Below are 17,418 nucleotides of genomic sequence, written 5' to 3' on the forward strand. Positions count from 1 at the left end.
ATCTCCGATCGAGGTAGCCAGTTCGTCTCTAACTTTTGGAGAAAGTGTTGTGCAATGGCGCAAATTGACGTCTGGCTATCCACTAGCCATCACCCCCAAACGGACAGTCAGCCCGAGAGAGCCAACCAGACCCTTGAGCAATACCTACGATGCATGTTGCACCATGAATTAAGAGACTGGAAGGACTTACTATGGATAGCCGAGTACGCATATAACAACTCCTTGCATTCCAGTACCGGACAAACACCCTTTTACACCCTATATGGTAGGCACCCACGTACCTCAGAACTGGATCTCCCAACCAGCTTGGAAATGCCAGCAGTAAAAACCCTTCACACCAACATCACTCAGGCTTTCAAAAAGGCCAAAGACCATCTAATTCGCGCCAAAGACAAGCAAAAACAATTTGCCGACCAACACAGGAAAAAGGCCCCAGATTATCAATTAGGGGACAAGGTTTGGCTGGCCGCCAGGTTTATACCCATCAAAGGAACCCGAACTTTTCAACCCAGGTACTTAGGACCCTACACCATCAAGGCGATTATTAATGCAGCGGCCGTCAAATTAGATTTACCATCCAATCTACATATCCACCCGGTATTTCATGTGTCCCTTTTAAAACCAATGCAGCCTGGTACACAGATTGGAACACCACCAAAACCCATTCTTGTTGACGGAGAACCAGAATTCGAAGTTAAAGGCATACTGGACTCTAAGTATTCAAGGGGGAAGTTATACTATCTAATTGATTGGGAAGTATTTGGACCCCAAGACCTGGGAACCCTGTGAAAACGTTCATGCGCCACGTCTGATCAAAAACTGTCATCGAAACTTCCCAACTAAACCCGGGCCGGATAGGAGGAACACCTTGAGAGGGGCCTTGGGGGAGAATGCTGCCACGACCCCCATCCAGAAGACCCTCTGGCAAGCCCGTGGGCCAGGAAGGGTCTCCACTAAAACCAGGCATCCTTGGCCTAGGCCTTCTTGGCGCCAGTCCTGGCGCCTTTGGCGCCAGGCTCATACTTGATAAAGGACTCGTATTGGGAACTACTTTATTTCAGTGTCAATCAACATGGAGGCATCCACATAGCTTGGCTCCTTGGAACCAAGCCATGCGGTATAGTATTTTTGGGTGTGGTACCATAGGAACTATTTTACCTGGACTACTTTCTTGAAGTTATTTAAACCACACACGACTGGGATAACACGCTTCACGTTACTTTGCAATTCTGCAACGTGACGCTCACTGTGTTCAGCTGCACCCGCGAACCTCGGAAGAACAGCATCTGTAAAGGAGAAAAAGGACATCGTTAGCAGCAGCAGCTTACCTGTAATTTCATTGTTAGCTGCCCACGGCTCTTGAGATCAGCATCCTGGAACCAGCGCTCCTCCCAAACCAACAGATCTTCAAAAAAGGAAGAAACAAGGCATTAGACATTTTTACAATTTAATGAACGGTGCCGAAAGCTTACCTCGCAAGCCGCTCCACGACCAGCATCGCCTCAGGAATTCCATGCACCGGGTGATCACTGCGACCTGTGGGAAGACAAGACAACAGGTTAGCAAGAGGCAAGGCATCATAGCGCTGCGCTTAGCGCCTACTCACCACATCAAGGCGCTCTAAAAACGCTATTTCTTACCGGCAAGACACAATTCAGTTTATGCCACATATTTGACTTCCGCGCACCTAAGGAAGAGAAAAGACATTAGTTAAACCAAAAAGGTATGCAAGGACAATAATATTGCACAGCAATAAGACCTACCTGAAAGACTCAAAGCGGGCCGGCATCAGTGAAGTAACTCGATCGCAAACGCTCACCAAGCACAATGCGCCCCTGCTAAGAAGGCAGGATGGAGAACCCACCTGCATTAAAAACAAGGTGAGGAGAGGTCCAGTGGGGCTGCAGGTATACAGGGTGGTGGGGGACTGGTCACACCTGGGAACCGCAGAGAAGGATACCTGAGTCCCAACTGCTGGGTGGCGTCCCCGTGGAACCAGGTGAGCGTAACATAGACTAACATTTATAGTGTCCCCTATAGGTGGACTATTACTCATTACCCAATCCAGTAGTGCAATAGGTTTTCTGCAGAGGGGCCCAGGTTGTGATGTCACTATGATGTAATTTTAGGACAAAACTGGCCTGCGAGCCAGGAGACGTTGAGATTGGTCCTTGGATTTCTTCTATCTTTGTACTGATCCCTGTTGGTTTTGGCTGTAAAAAAACGCAGTATGAACTTGCTGTCTGGCTGGGTCTATGTTGCTTTTGGGGGAAAGTGTTGGGCCTTCCAAGAGTCCGAGAACTCTAGCCTTCAAACCTACCTGGGAGTTTGTCCCCAACATGTCATTCCAACATTTTGTAAAAAAGTACATACAGCTGTATTTACATTCCACCTGGCTTTTTCAATTTGTGGACAAAAAAGTTTCCATATTTTCCTGTGAGCTATCTGAGAAATAATAATCTTCAAACCTAGAAATAGTTCCATTAACTTTGTAAATGTATACTTCATGGCAAATTGTAAGAACATTCCAGCCAAATAGCTCAGAATGTTGCCACCACAGTGAACTATAATGATCTCTGGATATTTCAAAGTAACCATCTTCTTGCAAAATGGTAACAATTACGCCCACTTCATTCCTCAAACTCCATACCAAGAAACTTCAAATTCTTCTAATACAAGATTCAAAGACCATTCACACTGCTAAGAGTAATCCTTCAACCAATGGATCCAAGAATCCCCCACCATCTAGACACTCTGCTTCTTCATATCCATTGCCATAGACATCTTCATTCCACACAACAAATAAAACACTTGCTACCCTTGTTCCTGTACACAACAACCACAAGGCCTGACTGGCTAATCCCCCGATGTCCATGGATGTCCACGGTCTCCGCACTCCTATTTCCTTGCCAGGCCCTCTTACCTCCATGGACTACATGGCCAATTAAAGGGAGTGAGGAGGTTTAAACTCAATTTAAATTTGTTATTTGACAATAGTGGCTATTAAAAGAGCCCTTTGGATTTTTTTGGGGGGTTTGTTTATAAGGACAATTTGTTTTGCTTGTTTTTGGTTTTATGTATGATACTAACACATGCTGTTCTGTACCTAGTTGTTTTTATAACAATTTCAACTTTTTTGTGTTTTTGATTTCATTTGTGTTCCCTTCTCATTTTTTCACACAAGCTGTTTGAATGCACTCTGGACATTGGGAAGCAAATCTAATTTCCAACATCTGTCAAATGAACTCCATCTCCACAAAAAATATTCACTCCATCAAACTTGTTTGCATTGTCAAAAGATGACATTCCCACACCATGTAAAAGAGCACATACAGCTTTATTGGCATAGTGCCTGGCTTTTCCCATTTGTGGACAAAAAACATGTGCCTTTGATTCATATCACAGCTAGAAACAGTTCCATTAGGCTTTTCAACATATTGTTCATGGAAAACTGCAAGGATACTGGAGTCACATACCCCAAACTGTTGCCTCTACAATGTACAATAATGAAGTCTGGATGTTTATCATGTTATCACATAATGGTAATAAGGTTGCCCAGCTTAACCTATCACGAAACCACAACTTATTCCAATCCAACAGTAGCAGAGATGCCACGGTATTCGGGGTAAACCTTCAGTGAAAGGATCTGAGAATCTCCCAGCATCCACACACACTCTTCTTCTTCATAGCCGTAGCCATAGCATTCTTCAATCCACACAAGAAAGAAAACACTTGCTACCCTGTGGACACCACAAACACAAAACTTGATTGGCTAATTCCCCAATGTCGGCAGACATCCATGACTTTTTTCATGCCTGGCATCTTTAAAAGACCTGGTTGGCACGTTCGGGTCCACAAACCCCTGTGGGATCCGTGGATGCCATAGCAGAGGGCTGCCCTTCTACATTTTTACTTTTATGTTTGTAAAACTCCCTCATTGGCTAATTAAAAACAGCCACACATCCATCCACCAATCACATCCACAAACTCTTCATGTAACCCTGCCACCTCAGTTCAACACTGCAGATATACATTTCAACTCTGAAAGTACATGTATCTGGTTGGTCGCAGACTCCTGCATCAAAAACTAATGTGAAACTCTCCAAAATTTCTATTTGCAGATTCAACAATTTCTACATCTAACAAAACATAGTACAGGTATGCTTATATTTTTTAAGTACTTTTTTTAAACACCTCTATAAATATATATACAGGGTTGCTGCCACTAACCCTGTAATATGCATCTCAATAAGGATGTTCTCTTTTTTAACCACTGCTATCAAATGCCATCTATTGCAACATTCTGCAAATGGTCACATCAAGTGGCAGATACTTACATGTACTGCCAAAATATCAAACCTCTACACACCAACTGCCACTAAACAGTGTTCTACAAATATTTTGCAACTGCATTTCCATTACAAACAGTGCTGCTGTGAATGCACATATACATGTTTTAACTTTAAAATAAATGTTCCTAAAAGAAACATTTTTAAACAAACAGCATTTTGCTTTTTCTTTACATATAAATGCCATACTTTCCAACCTTTCTCTTCACATACTTTATAGAGCCACCACTCTCCACCTGCTCACACATATGTGTGTACTGCCAAAGTATCTATATGCAAAACTTCTAATTAGATACAAAATACTGCTCTTTTCACCACTACTATAAAACACCATACACTGCTCCAATTCATTACCACTACACCACAGTTTCCGTATTCTTTAAAAATGCTGCAACACATTACAAATACACTCTACCAGAAGCACAGCACTTTTCTTATTAAAATCACCAGCACAAAAATGGTACTACTGCAAACCCATACATTGTTCACACATTTTTACATGACGCCAAACTTTGCTGTACAGCTAATACTTCAGATACTATCCCTAGAAATGTTCCTGTGCTGCAATAATAACCAGAAAATATGACCTAGATATGCACTTTTTACACGCCAATTTTACCCTGTTCCTTATAATGTCCTACACAGCACTACTCATAATCCAATTGTTCTGACAACACAGTTGACATACTTTACTACTCCACCCATAACACAACTTTATTCACTCTTTTTCCCAACAACTCCTTCTACCTTATTAAATAACAACCTCTCTTAGTGAAAATACTTCACCATAACGATATATACCAACTTTCTTTTACAATTGCACTATTCTTCACATACTACAAAGCAGGTAGATTAATATAGCATATATATCTCTCTAATTGTAACAATGTACTTTCACTATATGTTAGCCTAGAGTATTCTCTTCTACTCAACAATATTGTATGTCACTCTTACTCATTGATTGCAGTATTCCCACTCTTCCTATGTAAACATTGCTCTTTATTCAATACATAAATACAAAGTAAGTAGATTTATATAGCATGTATATCTCTCTAATTGTAACAATGAATTTTCACTATATATTAGCCTAGTGTATTCTCTTCTACTCAAAAATATTGTATGTCACTCTTACTCATTCTATTGCAGTATTCCCACTCTTCCTATGTAAAAATTGCTCTTTATTCACTACATAACAACATTCCTTACTGCCTGTTAACACATCCATCTCTCACAATGTAATTTCCTTTCTCTTCCATAGCCCTATCCATGTGAGATCTTTAATTCCAACCCAACAACTTTTGAACTCATTGAATTCCATATCACTTACACACATCCTCACCCCTTTTCAATTACACCCATACAACCCTGATACCTATGCACTAAGGTGGTCAGTCAAAAGGCCGAAAAAAAATATCGAATGACAAAAATCTTGAAAAAAAAAATCGAAAAACAAATCGCATTTTTTATTTATTTATTTATATGTATTTTTGGGGTCAGGTAAGTAAAAAAAAGGGGTAAAATAAAAAAATAAAAAGGGGGGTTGGGGGAACACCCCCATTTCGAAATAAAAACGTATTTAAAAAAAAATTTGATTTTTTTTTTCGAGATTTTTTGGTTCAACCTTTTTTTCGATATTTTTTTTTTCAGTCTTTTCACTATAAACCATGCACTAAATCACACCATTACCACAACCACTCTTTTCCTCAACACATCATAATATTCTTATTTATTCAATCACACCACCACTCCTTTACTCACTAACACCAGTAGTGATCAACTCATTCTAGTATCAATAGTTTATTACCAATTCCTCATCACATAAATATTCTTATTTCATATAGCACCACCCGATTTCAATCTCATATTTGCAGAAGCCCATCACATCTATATAGCCTCTTACTCTTACAGCCTTCTCAACCACGCCTATCACCCCACTACACAATCGCACGCCACTCTACTCATCTGTACAATAACACCCACACACCCATTCATAATACATGAATAAACATTCCACAACTTTCAAACACAAACTTTCCTTTTTCCCAAATGTTAGGGAGAATTCTCTTATAAGGCTAATTTCCCAAACATAGTGAGTCCCCCAGCAGCTTTGCTGGATTTTTGGGGTTTGTTTTTTTCTCCTGCTAAGAGTGAGATTCTTTTTTCCCACTCTTAGGCATGATTTGAGTGTCTTTGACTCTTTGTGTGCTTATGGGCTAATGGGTTTTCTTTCTACTCCATAGGGTATCATCTATTTGTTATGTGTGTGTTACACAGCACCCTCAGTTCAGTAACACAGGGGTGTCATAGTGACCCCCAAACATAGGCTCCACACCCTGGGACTGACTACTGTCTCCCAGTGCATAGTCCTAAATTGTGAACAGAACCATTACAAACCATCATATTGTGGAAATACTGGAAGGTGTAATTATATTGCCCCTGGGTCTATTTTCAAGGGGACAATGTCCAGTCCCCCTTGTCGAGTTTCTGGCTGGTGGCAGTGGTTACCACGCGAAATATTCCACCAGAATATTCTCTATGTGATTTTCCCATTGTTTTTAAAAGCACCACTTTTTGGTTACCGCCGGTTTATTTATTTAATATTAAATCCCCGGTTGGGTCTTTTTGCCAGAACTCTTTTCTAAAATGGCGTTTGTGTCCGTCTCTGTAACTCTGACCAAGGTCGAGCCCTTTGTTTCACTATTTTGGTGGGCTTCTGCACAGAAGCCCTCCAAATGGTGCCACTCTGTCTGGGTTCCACAGGAGGGGTGGAGGGGGAAATTGGCACCCTAGACTGCGTTGCCTCGGCAACCCAAGTCGCACTCTACTCTGATTGACCCAGTGGTGAGCCGCCCGGCTCACCACTTAGCATGTGTGATTGACAGCTAGGCTGATGAATGGGGGTTTCTCTGCATAAAAGCAGGGCCTTTGGGACTGGAACTTCAGAAGTCGCCACAGGACCTAAGAATCCAAAGAGGGAAGAAGCTGAGCCATCTGCAACCACGACACCACCGGTGGAGCCCTGCTGCAACAACCTCACCACTTGCCTGACGACAAGAGATCTTCTGCTGGATGAGTCTTCTTCCTCTGAGCTGGTGGGACCAACCAGTTCGTCCTTTTCGCCTTCCAAAGACGTCTCTTGGTTGAATCGCCCGTGCCAAACACCCCGGCGGCCGGATAGCCAAGCTTCACCACTTTGACCGCGAATAAAAGGAACGCTTCTTTTATTGACGAACTCCGGGGATGGCTTCATCCCTGTGCAGTGCAACGACTCCATGTTTCCTCCTCGACGAGATCCTCTCTTCCCCTGGTCGAAACAATGAACTGCAACCACTGCCAGGAACAACTGCCACCGCTGGAGCTTCCTCTATTTTTAAGGTACTGTGTCCTGCCTGGCCTCCCTTTCTTCGGTTTGCCCAAGGTGACCCTTAAATCGTTGGCTTGCCAACTGGGTTGGCCCCAGACCTTCTAACTTTACCTTCTTGAATCACCCCAACCTCTTTTGAACATTCTGCAACGACTTTTAGTGCATTTTAAACCGTGTGATCCTGGGCACATTTCGCTTTGCTCCCTTTAAAGTGGGCCTGGCCTATGAACTTTGGCTCTACAGTCTATCCTGCCTTTATTCCCTTGCTGAGAACTCCTAAAAAGTGTTGGGACCTGTTTTATTTCTATGCTCTGACTTTTTCTCTCCCTTTAACTGAACTATTGGAGTGCCATCAGGTTATGCGCTCACATCTGTTTAACAAATCGTGGTGTTTTAATTCTGACTTGTCTAATAGTTATTCAGGGAGGTGTGTATACTTTACCTGACTGTGTTTTAACTTGCTTTTTATTTAGAGTGCTAGTATATTGCCTAAAGTTTAAATAAATAATTATATACTTGTTATATAAAGCTCTGGTCAGTGTTTGTTTGCTCTACTGTATTTTTAGCCCTATTGCGTATTCTATATATACTGCCCTACTCTTCTTGAGAGAGGTCTGACTGCTCAGCCACAGCTACCAGGTAAATCTGGGGGGTGCAGACTGCTACCAATTGGGTTTACTGCTTACTCCTGTAGTCTTAATCTTTTTGCAGTGTTCCCTAAGGGAACTGCACAGGATTCTGCCTAACACCAACAAACTATAGAGCATATCAAATAAAAACAAGTCATTTGGTCATCCACTTTTAAAGCAATTTATAGAAAACATAAAAACAGAACAGCTAGTAACCTCACTCAACAAAATTAAACCAGCCACCACTAAAACAAACATTAGAAGTAAAAAAAGATGTACAAACAAAAGCAGGCCTACAAATAAACCTAACACTATATCTACCAATGTTAACGTACCCATAGTAAAAGATTAGAAAAAATGATTTAACAAAATATTTTCCACCATAGAGTTCTTAATCTTATAAAGAAAGCTAAAAAGTCACAATCTATCCCTAAAAAGTACCACAGAAAACGAATCCTTAAAGCTTCTATTGACAGCACATTTCTACTAAAGAAAAAGTTGATTATATTATTTTAAACAGAATGTAATCACTAACTAAATGAATCAATAAATTACAAAAGGTATGTATTATCATGCACAATGTCAATATAGACACTGTCAAACTTTTGTGACGGTGAATGGATTCACAGAAGCAGCTCCGAACCATATTTCAATGAGGAGGTTTATAAACAAGAACAAAAATAAAATATTGCCATACACAATAATGGCCGAGGCTGTGAAGTGGTAGGAGACACCATTATAGAAAAAGAAACCCTTCTGGAAAAAAAAGTCCCCAACAAACTTTCAACCAAATGTTCCTTTTGCTCAAACAATCCACCCAGTGTACAAATGGACGTGCAGCTCAATATGTAACGTACGCCGACAATCCCACAAATCATTACAACAATACCTCAATCACTATGTGAAAATAAAAGAAAAAAGTACAATCATAACTCTATAAACCATGGACCCCTGCCCAATATGCATCCACACTGGACTGTGAGGACATTAATTAGCCTGCATTTCAGGAACTGCTTGCAAAAGCACCTTCCACCACATCAAAATGTTAGCAATACACCATTCCTCTATACAAAACCTTGTGCATAGACGACTCTGCAAAAAGCCCCCCTCAAGAACTGCAACATTTAAATAATATTTTCCTACATGAAACGGCCAAAGAACTCCTTTGAGAAATAGAGCACATCCAAAGTAAACATTTAGTAACTGATGTTGACTTAGAAAATGAAGTAACTTTAGAAAACATTAGCAAAAACTTCACAAACACCATCCTCCTTACAAACACATACAAAAAAAGAAATAGCAAAGTTTCAAAACACATCTGCTGAAATGCCAGACAAAGTATGTGTCTGTTGTCGCAGAACTTTTTATAAAAAGAGCACAAGAATAGTAGATATGGCCTACAAAATAACAGACAAAGAGAAATCCCAATGGTTCCAATTGGCTTTATATCTAACATCAGAAAATAAGTACAAAATAACTGAACACTCAATACTTTGCATGTACTGTACTACAAAGTTTGACAATAACCAAATGCCATCACGTACCTTCCCACTTCCAGATGCTCTCCAAAAATTTAACTTGTGTGAGACCATTATAATACGAACAGCACACCCATTTCAAGCTGTAATATGTCTTAAACCCAAAACTGCCAAATTGCCTCCATACAAGTTAATAAATTGCATTTGTGGCAAAGTAGTATATTTGCCATTATATCTGAAAGAAAATGTAAAAACTCTAGGAGTATGGCGGCCAATAGATCAATCTTTGATTGTACTAGTTAATGGTGTACCATCAAAAGACAAAACTATTTGGAAACAGCTAGTCGACTTAAACAAAGTATACAAGCCCTACAATATCTCAAAGAAACAATGAATACTACAGAGATATAAACATAGAGGAAAACTTAAGAGAAACCACCCAAATAATTGAAGATTCATCACAAGCTGATAAATTTGAACATGTATATCATGTTACTGCAGCCAACATTTTAGACCAGTATACAATTCACCCATTACATTCCAAAGACACCATAGAAGATGCACAAGAAAGATATCAAATGCATCAAGCCAAAGCATACCCAATTGGCTTAAGGGAGAAAAGTGTAGAAGCACGTTCTTTTCCTTTGCTCTTTCCTGAAAGACCCACACAAATTAGTGCACCACAATATCGCTCTTCACAAATGAATTATGGAGACCCAGGATTCAGACAAAATGTATAATACATTTTCCACCTCTTATTCGAAGATCAACTAGCAACTTTATGTTATGGAGTTGCACACACATTAAAAACAGGCTCTAATTTCTTAAACATGTCCGCCCACAACTGCTTCTAAAGATAAAAGACAAAGATTAAGTTGTGCAGTCAATTATCACAAATCTCTTGGCAAACATGCGTGGTACAAAAGAATACTGTTGCCAACGTCACACTGATTTTCGTTGTATGGTAAGGAACCTAGGCCCATCCACATAGTTATTTATGTTAAGTTGTGCTGAATACGCATGGGATGACTTGCATGACTTCTTACATAGTTGACAATTCTTTTAACAACTACTTGACAGATTTACACCAAATTTGCTAAAGCATGCTTTCGGGACCAATTGCCGCTCCATGCAATAGCTGCAACCACAGATATTACTCCAGGACCGACTAATAAATGACTTTTTTTCCATTTACATTTTCTCACCGAGCTCCTGCTTGTATGTGCAGTTATTCCCCCCCTGCTCACTTTACTGGCATATTTTTTAATGATGTGTATGTTGATGAACCACTACAGTATCTTTTACTTCACTGTTGTTCACCTTTTCTCAGTTTATGCTACCACATATTGCAGGCCATGTGTGCCTACATACCACAACAGGTGATCACACAAGTTGGAATTGTCATGCCTGCGCTATATAAACATCAGTGAAAGTAGTGCAAAACCACTATTGCAAACCATTTGAGCAGAATGCACTGAAGAGGCAGGGGTCTAGGAAGCCGCTCATACCCCTCTCTCCCTCCTTTCAACCAAAACGGATGAGTAACCAAAATAGGACAAATACCTGTGAGCGGTCTCACTGATGCCAATGTCATTGGTAGTGGTTTGGAATGCTCATCATGCCTCCATGATTAATGACAAGGTGAGGAATATATCTTCGGAAATGCTATCAGATCGTTCTTCCTTACCCTGTATGGTAAAAAGTAGCAGGGGTCATGTGGGTCTTATAGATCACTTTGAACCAGTGCTGAATATAGTTGCTAATTGCATGTGTCCACAATGAGTAATGATCATACTTCTCATCCCCACATAATTGTGCACTGCTCTGCCTTCAACTTCCTCTGAGTCAAGGGAGAAGTGCCACCACTCCCAGGAGTAGCGCATTGTTGACATTGATGAGGGCAGTTTACAGCCATTCGTCCACTCTTCAGCATGCTACTCCTTCATCCCCCACTCTGGCTGCGATTACTCCTTCCCATAACCAGCTTCCTACTGCCCATACCTGCATCTTTGTTTTCCTATTCCTGATCAGCCCCTCTTCATCTTCCGATTCACACTGTCCCTCTTGTAACCCAGGCCCTTCATTTGCCTGCATGTGTACCTCCCATTCATCTTCAGATGTTCCTTCTCCTGCACCCTCTCTGAATCCTACTATTTTCCTCCTGCTGCACCTCCATCCCATCCTCCTCATGTCCTTCATCCGGTTCCATGTGATATTTTCACCGCAAAAATATTGCCATACAAATATTTTGCCATATTTTTGCGGCGAAAATAACACATGGACCCTGCGGGGGACACCCCTGCAACCCCTGCATCATTTTTTTATGTGCGGGGGACACCCCCACAACCCCCGCACCTAATATTTTCGACACCAAAAATATTGCATATGGCCGTTCCCAACAACCATATGTACGGCGATATTTTTGGTGGCGAAAATATTTCCTTATACCCTTCATCCTCCTCCTTGTTCAATCTCCTCCCCATATATCTCATCTTTCGCTTTCCCTCCATTTGCTTCATTGCCTTCCTGCTCCAGCCTCAGCATCAGTGTGTCAATGTACCAGCTCCTAAAGTGCTTCTGCCAAGTGTTCCTCCCGACAAGAATCATCCCCGTCATAAGGCCCTTCAGAAGCCATCCCCACATCCATCCACATCAGTTCAGGGAGCACTCCCAAAGACTCTTGTCTAATGTGTGCCTGCACCCTACCGAACTCCTCCTCATGATATTGCTGGGCGGTGCTTGGCAATTCTTCAGCATGTCCCAAAATAATATCACCCTATCCACAAGTTGATCCACAGTCCTACTATTGCATCTGAGCCTGTGACGGCTACATTCTCAGACAACGTTTCAGCCTCAATCACAATGGGAAGAAAATACACTCATATGGCATCTGCCCAAACGTTCACTGCCTACTCTCATCCCAAGACAACACGCTCCCAAAGAGATCCACTATGACCCTTTTCCGTTCTAACTCTAAATAAACACTTTAGAAAATCACAGTAGGGAACTGCAAAAGTAACTTGTGGTGGTAGTGTAAAGAAGATCCTTCTGCATCCAATCAAGCTCGCTGGCATCTGTGAACTCTGACACTGAGACAAGAATAAAGGAAGAACGGACGCCCGGGTGAAGTTTTCATAGTCACCTTTAATACAAGTTCAAAAGACACACTGGAAGCACACAGAGCAGCATTCTGCCTTCCTCCTTTTATAGGCCTTTTCAATGATACAATACTTTCATGCAATTCAGGATACATATCTTATTAGTCCTATTAGCCAAACAAAAGCCCTCCTTATCTTTGATTGGGGGGCTTATCTGTCACTCGCAAAGCCCACATTGGTCACTCTTGTCAAGCACTGGCTGACTGACACATAGACTGATAAGCTTACTTTAGTCCCAGCTGGACACAATTATACATCCTTTAACTCCTACCAAAAAACAGTTCTTATCTGCTTCTTGAGGTCCTGCCAAATTTAATTGGCAGCTCCTACTGTGGAAAACCCCATGACCTCCTTTTGTTTGCTGCCAAGTATTTGAACTGTTCTCTACTAATTGGTAACCACCTTGCCTTTTTCAGATTTACCATCAATTATGTCTGCTTTTCTCGGCCAAGTTTCAAATGTAATCTCCAGACTCAATTATTTCACAGCGAGATGCTGCCAAAGACCTTCCACTGTGTAAGCATGATTCAGCCCTTCTGACACCTGCCCTTATAATGCCATTTTGTATTTGACATCCATCTTAGAACATCTCTCAGTTTGTTCGGCCATTTAACCAAACAGTAAGTCAACATTTACTTTAAGCATAAATCATTTTCTATCAAGTTTCCATAATACATGTTTTACATTTTCATGATGTGTGTGTAATACCTGAGGCACCCTTCACATCCTGAGTCATTCTGACCTAAAATAAAATGTGTCGCCTGAATAGGGACTTTTTTTAGCTTTAAATGCACTATCATTCTAATTTCTGCAAAACGTGAACCATTGATCAGCCTATTATGTTATCTGTACTAAGTTTGAGGAGGGAGTGGTCTGGTACCCCTATAAACTAGTTTTAGGGAAAGGGTGTCACACATGTTTTCACAAAGGGATACCTTTTTAAGCAGGGGGAGAAAAGGTGAAAATAATTCCAGAAAGGGTGTCACAAAGTTTATCACATAGTGTTTCTTTTCTTTAAGTTGAGAGAGGAGGAGTAAGGAAAAGGGTTTAGAATAATCTCAAAAGTTTACACACAGGGACCACAAAGGATGACCCTTCTTTCCTTTTTTGGTGGAATGAGGAAGGGTAAGGGAAACGGTCCACAAAATGTCAAAGAGTTCCATAAAGATCTTCACAAAAGTTTCAGAAAGGGAGTATAGTTTTGTTTAATTTTGGTGTGGAGGAAAAAAGGGAAGAGAACATGTTGAAAAATAATGACAAAGGGTGTCACAAAGGTTTGCTCAGTGCAGATTACAAATTTAACTTCTCATAAAATACTAAATAAAATGTCATAAACAGGGATTCAAAAAAGACCAAAACATGATCTGAAATTAATAATAATAATAATAATAATAATAATAATAATAATAATAATAATAATAATAATAATAATAATAATTTGCCATTTATATAGCGCTACGAACCCTCAGGTATCTGAGCACTGCTTATTGTTACCCACAGTGTGTGGTGCTCATTTATTGACCCCAGAAGGTTGGAAGGCTGAGTTTGGCCCTGCAGGGATTCGAACCTGCGTTAGCAGGCTCTGCACAGATGTCAAAGCGAGCACTCCACTCGCTGTGCCACTTAACCAGCATCATTTTTACTACTACTACTGTCCAAGCCCTCCTGCTCTATCATAGTGTGAATCAACTGTGTTACCTCGACTAACAGCCAAGCACAGTCAACATGGAAACAGGAATGGATCAGGGTGTTTTATGTGGCAGCCAAACCTTCATAGAGAATGATTAAAAGACTATATGATTGGCCCACAAAATCTCTTCTAGATCTTTGGTGGTTGTGATTGGCCTGCAGAATTCAAGTTTGCCTGCTGAATGGGCACTTTCGTTTTAGACTGTCCCATGATACTGCTAACAAGACTACAGATGCCAGAAGAATACAGAATGCTTGCAAGTGAGGGCAGTAACTTAGTTTGCAACATGTGTACATATAATGAGCTCCCCAATTCACATTAATCCTTTTATTAAAGTTTCAAGATCATTCTAATGACCCCAGTGTATGCACTGGAAAGAGTGAAACTGATCCCATGTCCATATGTTCATGGTCTGTTCAAGGATTCTAATCCATCTTTGCACATATTAAGGGTGCATCTGGGATTTGACATGTGGCTGTTATGACAGGCACAGAATTTGACATCTGCATGGTTTACCATGCCTTTCAGCCCAGAAATGTTGTGAATAGAAGATGATCTCTGCCAGGGGTCTATGTTAACTCTGAAGATCTCCCATTGTGGACACCATTGCATCGATCATTTCCTTTGAATGCTCCTAGTTCCTGTTGCCAAAGGCACAATGTGCACAATCCGAGGAAATTAAACCATTGATCCAGCATCCGAATGGTGTAATTCCTGGTGGAATGAAAAGTTAAAAGGAAATTATGGTTCAATGTTCCTGTTTAGACGACATGTTAAAAACACACCCCGAAGAATGGAAAGGATGGGTCTAGCAGGAGCACCTCATCAACCAAAAAAAAACCCAACATGAATCCTACCCATGTGCAGAACTTTGTTTCTTCTGATTTGTACACATAAAATCATCAGCAACAGCAAATATTTCCTGCTTCTTCTACTCAACTTCCCACCCCAACAAACCACAAGACAACCAATTCTCTTTCAGGTCATGAAGTGGCAAAAGGCCATTAAAATGGCTGACACCTTGCTTTACAATACCTGATGACAGAACATGTAATTAAACAAACATATCAACAGGGGTCACAGTGTGTGGAGGCTGGAGAATAATGCCTAATTAGAATGTCAATGTTTTACTTCCCACATCTCAATGCCTGGTATTAACTAATGAAGAATGCAGGAGTGTATTACCTAATATTAATATTCATAGCCCATGTTTTTTTCAGCAGGGGAAACAGAAACTAGGTTTCAAAAATATTCAGCTACACATCAATAACACCATAGGTGTCATTAGTTTATTCTACTGCCACAGAGGAGAACATGTCAAGGGGTTCCCATCATCAAAAATATTATTAGGGATAGGATCCTCAAACAAAAATAATTGCATTTGTAACATTTCCCAAGCACATATCTAGCTGGAAGGTTTGAATACTAGTTCACAAGCAGTGATAAGTATTTCTCTTCTAGAAATAGTAAAATTACTATTTAAGCATTGAGAACGTTTTCACGGTCTATTTCCATGCTTATACATGCTTGGGTATGACTTAGAACATGCTTGAAGAAGGCATTTTGGTAGCAGTTTGATTGCTTACTCAATGCTTAAGAAATGTGTTTCATTTTGACTATGCATAGTTATGAACTGGGGGTTCTCCCACCCTTTTAAGATGGGTTAGCAATACATTAGAGACGGACATTGTAAGCAGAGTGTACTCAAACATCAATAATAGAAACAACTCAGGTAGTTGGCAAAATATACTGTTTTTAATATCAATTATCTAAAACAGGGAGTACAGCGGACATCAACAGACGTCCATCACAATCTCTCTCGAGACTTCTCAAAGCATTTCATGAAAAATTACATTTTTATAGTATAAAATCGTCATAGGTAACATTTAACCTGCGTATCACTAACGTCATCCTACGTGGAAAACTACAAAAACATAATGGTGAGTGAGATAGGTTCTACAATGATCATCTAGGCATACAATCCATACTCGTTTAGGGCAGTGGAAGAAAATGATTTGTTTCTTAACATCAGGTGGGGCAACTAAGCCCTTTCCCAAAATATGTCACTGTAAAACATCACTAAATATACAACGTCTAATTGGCTACACATTCATGGGGCCCTTAATCATGTGGTCCTCTATCATTGGTTACTTTCTAACCTCCATCAGCACCTTCCCAACCTATGTTAGTAACACGCAGGCTGAGAGACTAGGTGCAGATGAGCTTAGTCTTAACCATAGCTTCCCACCAATTAGCAAATCCATCCATCATCACATCAGTGGTCCACTGTCAATTAGGTGTTGGAACTCGGCCTTGAACATGTTCTTTGCTCTGGGGAATTCAGGAGAGTGAAGGCACAATCTGCCTTTGTGCATAGGTGTGACCATCATGCTCATCCAACCTTTTCGCCCCACGTGACTAAAGACCTCGAAATTGAGCTTTCAGTGTATTAAACTGCTATTCTTTAATAGACATCTGACGTCTTCTTGTTTTTGTCCATGCCTTCTGAACAGGAGCTTCATTCTTTCACACGATTTTGTATCCAATGTCAGCTCACCCCAGACTGATATGGCCTTGGATTCTTGGCTCATCCAACCTCGCCTTTCTGAGTTTTCGCCTGTAATTCCCTTGTTTTCTAACTGCGACATGCTTGAAAAATTGACAAAAAAGTCCTCCTTCTTTTACTCAGCTCTGCTATTGTACGTAGTGGAAACATCCATCCTTTACTGACTCTAATATATATATAGGTA

This window comes from Ambystoma mexicanum, chromosome 1q, assembly GCF_040938575.1.
Source record: "Ambystoma mexicanum isolate Mex_15411 chromosome 1q, UKY_AmexF1_1, whole genome shotgun sequence".
Classification (NCBI taxonomy): domain Eukaryota; kingdom Metazoa; phylum Chordata; class Amphibia; order Caudata; family Ambystomatidae; genus Ambystoma; species Ambystoma mexicanum.